The sequence below is a fragment of the Tachypleus tridentatus genome, chromosome 8 (assembly GCF_004210375.1).
Source record: "Tachypleus tridentatus isolate NWPU-2018 chromosome 8, ASM421037v1, whole genome shotgun sequence".
Lineage (NCBI taxonomy): Eukaryota > Metazoa > Arthropoda > Merostomata > Xiphosura > Limulidae > Tachypleus > Tachypleus tridentatus.
The window spans coordinates 75,865,523-75,872,663 of record NC_134832.1 but is presented as its reverse complement, the minus strand read 5'-3'; the positions used below and the strand labels follow the sequence as shown (position 1 = coordinate 75,872,663).

The 7,141-nt window shown below is 34.5% G+C and overlaps 1 protein-coding gene across 1 annotated transcript in view; it reads left to right on the top strand.

The window, feature by feature from the left end:
• The first annotated feature begins 1,997 nt into the window (after positions 1-1,997).
• Positions 1,998-7,141, top strand: part of LOC143222709 (xylosyl- and glucuronyltransferase LARGE2s-like) — a 42,555-nt gene continuing 37,411 nt past the window's right edge. Inside the window, exon 1 of the mRNA XM_076449593.1 lies at positions 1,998-2,058. The gene's annotated coding sequence lies outside the window, so the exon portion shown is untranslated. The remainder of the gene's footprint in view (positions 2,059-7,141) is intronic.

Genomic DNA, 7,141 nt, shown 5'->3' with positions numbered 1-7,141 from the left:
TTAATGTTGAACTGTTAATATTATATTGAGTTTGCTGTTAAGATACTACTTGATGCAATAATTATTCCTAAAGTTGCCAAATAAATTTTGTGGTTTGATCCTCTCGGTGGATCGAGCACAGACAACCCATTGTGTAACTCTTCGGTTAAACACAAAAAACAGCTGAAAATGTAATTAGAATTTCCACAATAATTTACACAGTTTGAAAATTCTTGAAAAAAAATTTCTTTTTATATTTTGATTAAAAATTTTCGAATAAAGAGCTATATAAGTAGATTAAATGTCATTTTACCAGTACGGTCAACCAATGGGAAACAAGAAGCGAAGTTGTTTGTTTGTTTTTTGAATTTCGCGCAAAGCTGCTCGAGAGCTATCTGCGCTAATCGTCCCTAATTTAGCGGTGTAAAACTAGAGGGAAGGCTGGTAGTTATCACCACCCATCTCCAACTCTTGGGAGTGATCTAATCTTTAACCAACGAATAGTGGGATTGACCATAACATTATAGCGCCCCCACACCTGAAAATGCTAGCATGTTTGGTGTGACGGGGATTCCATCCCGCGACCCTTAGATTACGAATCTGCCTTAACCACCTGGCCATGCCATCTTTTCCCTTAAAAATTAAAATCTGTTATTATGAGTGAATTAATAAACAGACAACCTTTTCACAAGCAACAGAACAACTTGGGAAATATATTCGTTACATAACTTCTTTATTTATGGACTTGAGTTCCCAAATAGATCCAGATGGGAGTTAAATGAATGATGTTGTTACAAGTTGTATCAAAAGTAAACATTCTTGTATTTTGCATTATGTTGACTGTTTTTGTAATTTACTGTCTGAGATTGTTCTCATATCATTTCAAGGTTTTCAAAACTTTCTTTTATCACAATATACAGTTTAAACTTTACTTAATTCATTTATTTTCTCATACGCACCGGTGGCTTAGCGGCAAATCTTAATACTTATAGCATGGCAGGAAAAGTCCATTATATAGCTACAGACTTCGCAACAAACAAATACAACTTTAATGATAAATTTCTTTTTAAAGAAAAAGCGACTTTTATTCTTTTACAAGACCTTTTAATGAGAACATGTTGCTTTTAATTACATAGCATTTGTGATTTTGTTTTGAACATTAACTGTTCATTAATAAGTCAGAGAAGAAAAAGGTAGATAAATACAAATAATTACTGTTTTATATCTAAAACTGTGTTCTGGAAGCAGCGTAATTATCCAGTAAATATTTGTTTTTTGCCGTTCTTTATTGCTATTTAAGTTTCACAGGGAAGATAGGTGGCGTTTTCTTTATTAGTGCATGTTATATAATTAAGCAGACCGTAACGAGCAGAGCTGTAACTATATTGTAATTAAATGGCTAATTAAAGTCAGATTGTATTGACCGACTTATTATTACTACAGGGAGTTGCTCCGTACACAGTGTCGGTCAGAATAATCTAATAAACAATTAGACAAGGTTAATTTTGTACATGACAAATATAGCTTCCGGGTGTCGTTTAATAAAATAAACATAAGGGAAAGGACAAGGTTACAAAATTACTTGCTCTTCAATATTCAAGTTCTTATAAAGAAAATGTGACAATAAAATGCTTGTTTATGAACAGCAAATAGTTCTGTATGTATTTCTACCTGAGAATAGCTCTTAACCTCTCGACAGTAATGTACACAAAAGAAAAATTAGTGTTTGTATAAAGAATAATAATAAAAAATTATATATAGTACAAAAAGTGAAACGTATAACTAACAATAGCCAGTGGTTTCGGAGAAACAAATGATGAAGTATACGGTCACTCTGATCATTCATATTATACTTATATAGATTTGTAAATAAGTTTTGCTGGTCAAACATGCATTAAGTCTTTTTTTGATAAAAGTCGAGGAAGGTCGAAACGTTGTTTTCTGCTTATCAATAAAAGTGTAAATACCCATACCAGCCATTCTGAGATGCATGCATTGAGTCTGCAAGGCCTGTAGTATTGATGAGCCGTGGTTTTGGCGAAACTTGTCTACTGAAGGGAGCAGAGAAACAACAACCAGGTTAGTGTTTGTTTTGAATTTCGCACAAAGCTACTCGAGGGCTATCTGTGCTAGCCGTCCCTAATTTAGAAGTGAAAAACTAGAGGAAAGGTAGCTAGTCATCACCACCCACCGCCAACTCTTGGGCTACTCTTTTACCAACGAATAGTGGGATTGACTATAACATTATAACGCCCCCACGGCTGAAAGGGTGAGCATGTTTGGCGCGACAGGGATGCAACTCAGATTATTGTTCTACGTTATTCACGGATTGTTTATTTTCTTCACTGAAAAGAAAACTCACAGTTGATATATTAAACTATTCTCAAAAGGAAAGCCAGTACAAATATAATTGTGGTACCAAATTAGGTATTTACTCTGTTTTTGTTTTCAAAAAAAATATTGCAAAAAAATTATTTTATTGACATCTTGATTCAGCAAAACCCAAACAGACAACAAATTCTCCTTAAAACAAAATTGTTATTTCTCTGCTATTAATGTATTTCTCTCCATCATGATCGTATAATCATTTTTCTGCTACGCGATATTAGAAATTCTTTCTATTGACAGTTGTGATTATTTTGTAACTTGAGTAAAGTAGCTTTTAATCAGTAGCACATCCATACATCTTTTAAATTATATATATATGTGTGTGTGTGTGTGTGTGCGTGTGTGTATATATAGTCACACTTCTTCATCATGTTATCAGTCCTTCCTTCTTAACATAACAGTAGCCACTGTTTTTCGACATGTACTTATGTTCCATGAGATAACACTCGTTTTACTTAATGATATCATGCACTATTATTCTAAATAATAGAGGTCATAAATTCGGACTCCCCCACATGACCACATTTATTCTCATTAGGTATATTATATCCTCTCCTTCAATATAATATTAGTAAGTATTTTATAATAATACACCAACCATTCTTTCACATGATAATATTCAATATTCTGTAAAATGACAGATATTTACAATTATTCTGCTTTATAAAGTAACAGCCAGTCTTTTCCTCTACATTCTTCTCTCTGACACAAATCTGACACGAAAGTTTGAAGTCAGAGATAAGCGATACAATATCATGGGTGTGCATAAGGTGGAAGGAGGCAGTCAAGTTCCCCCAAATACAATTTGTTGTTACGACTTCAGTCATAGTGGTGAGTGCAATGGACTTTAGGCTTGGTGGTTATGGCATTCCACTCGTAATATACGGGTCCTGTGTTCGAATCCTGTCAGTGAACATACTTGTCCTTTCAGCCCTACGGGCCATTTAATGTGTGGTCAATCCCACTTTTCGTTAACTAGCTGCCTTCCCTCTAGTCTCACACTGTTAAATTGGGAACGGTTAGCGTAGATAGCTCTCGTGTTGCTTTGCGCGAAATTCTATATCAGACACATCCAGAAATAAATAAAATTGCATGATACGTGAAATTAGATATTTTTAAATATAGTTTTGTTGTTAAACCAAATCCAGTTTGATTAGTTAGGTAGCTGCCGTCATCTATAGACAACTTTTTAGAATTTTATTTGATAAATTGTTTTCCACTTTATTTACACTGCTATTAGAGTAAACTATTAATTTTTCTTAATACTTTTCTTCAATTGAGCCTGATAGTTCAAAATAATAGTGACTTTGTATCATAGTTTATAAATTTCATCTTGTAAGTGACAAAATAATAGATCGTCCAACTTTGTACTTGCTGTTAGAGGATTTTTTACTGATGCGGTTTCTCTTATTTAATAAAAGGTGACTTTGTTTGTTCTTAAAACAAGTTTTTATAATGGTTTAATATTTCATAATAATTTTAACCCTCTTTAAGCCACACTGAAGATGACTGTTATCATATTTCTGGCTTTAATCCGATGTTGATTTGTTTGAATTGTAATAGTTCCCGCCATTTTCGATGCTTGTTTTGGTAGGTCAGGAAATATATTGTATTCGATTTAATTTGAACTGTAATTAAGATTTGAGCTCACGTACCATATCAATATTCTATGATTAATTATAAGTGTCTTAAACCACTGCAGAGGGGTTAACTCAGTCAAATCTGAGCGAATTCGATGAAGAGGTCACCGAGTTCCTCCTAGAACTTGATCTTTGTAAGCTAATGTGCTAAACTGTCTAATTTTTATCCAACTAGTGGTTCTTCACAAGATTTGTAACAAATTCATGCACATTTACTAACACATTATTAGTTCATAGAATAGGTATGTGTGTGTATTATTTGCTTTGAGCATGATGTAAACCGATAGAATAATCACACAGTGAACATCGACGAAATGCTCAGTGAAGCCGGTGTTTAGTTCGGTATTCTCACTTCTCTCGATTCCTATCTATGAATTATACAATCTTCTATTCAGAGGCCATTATATATATAATAAATAACACCTTAGGTGTGAAAAAAGGTGCGGCCATAAAAGACTCAGTGTGCGATTTAAAGGAATGAAACGATAATAATTTTACAGTAAATATTCCTTCCCTTAATAGCCAGGCTGTAGTTTTTTTGTTTTTTTTTGTTCAACTTTGGACATGATGGTGGGTAAAACAGCACATTCCTATTTAATAAAGTAAGCAGTTATCTTGAAGAAAAACTCTTTTTATTCTAGTCGTAAATGAGACAACTATGCCCATGATTAATTTTCCCTTTTAGCCAGTCCTGACATAGTCGTCTTTGATTGGGGTGCCTTTTAAATTGCTTGTAACACCATCTCGATGTTCAATGTTTAAAGTTTGAGAAATATGTAAAATCTTCAGTTTTAAATTGATCAAAGGTTGTACACAGTGAGGTAAATTATTTAGTTTTGTAAATTCTAGACTACAGAGTTCCTATCAAAATTACACCTTGATCAGTATGTAGTTCAAATGGGACACCAAGTCAGACCACAAAACTAATCTGTGATACAAAGTACTGCATATTCTCGATGAATGAACTTCTGTGTAGTTCTCTGATGCCCACTTGTCCTATTTGGATGTAGTATTTCAAAAATTCATCTTTTCGTGAGAATTAATGTGTTTAATTACACTGCACAACAATTTTTTTTGAAAAGTTTTTGCTGATTGTGACAGGTACCTGGTGGATATGCACAAATATAGTTTTGGTTTTGCTTCATCACGTGGGAACTCTGAAAAATAGAGAGTTAACTGTCTACCGGCAATAACGTATTTAATTGCGTATATGTTTCTAATACGCTATTAAGTTCAACATAATTAAAAGTGTTTTGCTCCTGATTTTCGTTTGTATTCAATGTCCGGAGCATTACGTTGCAGTGTCCAACAGTAGTCAGCAAGCATTGACGGATTCCAGTTGCCCTGATATCGTTTTTCTATTGTAGCAAAACTGAAGATTTCGATGAAACGGTACGTGACGGGCAAATTTGGATGTGATTTTCGTGATCATCAGCCAAAAATCTATAAGGAACACCAACAGTGTTCAAGAAGCAAAAACGTTGTTTTGCAGTGTTATTAGATTTTATCTCTGCTTTATGTTAGTTTAACACGTTAAACGACTACATCTTTCACCGTTCTTGACCACTTGTTAGTGGATAAAGACTCAAGGTATTTAACTACATTTGGCAGCTTACAGTTTGATACCCATATTGTTGACTATCGTCTATCAAGAAATATCCAGTCTACTGAAAAATAACCCCAAGCCATCATAATTGATTAAAATAGTTTTGGCTCTTCCCTTAGAAAGTGTTGATGAGTAAATTTGAAAAACAACCCCAGCCTATCATAACTGATTAAAATGTTTTTTTCACTTTTCCCTTGGAAAGATTTGATTGATTTATTGATCTTTAAAAATGGCCTTAGCCTATCATAACTCATTCAATTATTTTTTGTTTGTTTGTGTTTGAATTTCGCGCAAAGCTACACGAGGGCTATCTGCGCTAGCCGTCCCTAATTTTCCAGTGTAAGACTAGAGGGAAGGCAACTAGTCACCATCACCCACCGCCAACTATAGGGCTACTCTTTTACTAACGAAGAGTGGGATTGACCGTAACATCATAACGCCCCCACGGCTGAAAGGGCGAGCATATTTGGTGTGACGGGGATTCGAATCCGCGATCCTCGGATTACGAGTTGAACGCCTTAACCCACCTGGCCATGCCGGGCCTAAACTGTTTCTGAGTCTTCACTTGGGAAGCTGTTTGATTAATTGTGCTTATAGTGTTTATTTTGTATCTTCCTACACGTTGTACCTTGATCTGTTTATCACATTCGGTTTTCAGCAATTTTAACTATTGTGGCCAATAATGAAGTGTTAATTTAACTAACAAATTTAAAGTGGAACTAATATGATTAAATTGACTTCTAAAAGTGTTTTCGTCGTCACTCTTAAAATATTAAACGAAATAATACATTGCACTCATCTAAAGCTTGTTCGTAAATATTTGACTTTAGGTGGTGGGAAGAGCACAGGATAGCTGGCCTCTTGTGTAGCTTTGTGCTTGATAACTTCAAATAAACAAACTCTTGACTTTACGACTTAAAACTTGTGTACTTGTGCATTTAGGGCCATCTATTGGGCGATATATGTATCACGGAGTCGTGAACAACTAAGTAATATAAAACGGATTGTCTTGTTTGCAGTTGTATAATCCTGTATTTAATCCTGAAAACTTGAAAAGAACCCGTAATTTAAATCTCGGTGTTAGAGTATATCATAATGCAACATGAAGATAATCTGTGTGAAAGAGCTGGTAAGCTGTTTATTTTTTTAATTGCAAGGCTAGTTTTCTAATGTCAGTTAAAAAGGAACATTGCACCATTAACATAGATGTTAAATGCATCAAGAGACTAATCGAACGCTGACAGTCTGATGATTATCTCTAGAAATTATTGCCTGATGCCGCAATTTTCACTGCAAGAAAATTCTGCCAAGGTTGTTGAGGTCAATCTTCGACAACAGACCTTGATAAAATTTCCAAAAGCCCTCCACTGCACGTGAAACTCGGTTTCTAAAATCAGGTTAGACACAAAAAACCAATTGTAGCTGCAGCAGGTAACTGAGCAGATGTGTGTGATCGAATGTGATTCTTGTTTATTACATCGTCTTTTTTACGAGATTGTTCGAACCTTGTGAATCTCCTTTAGCGTCA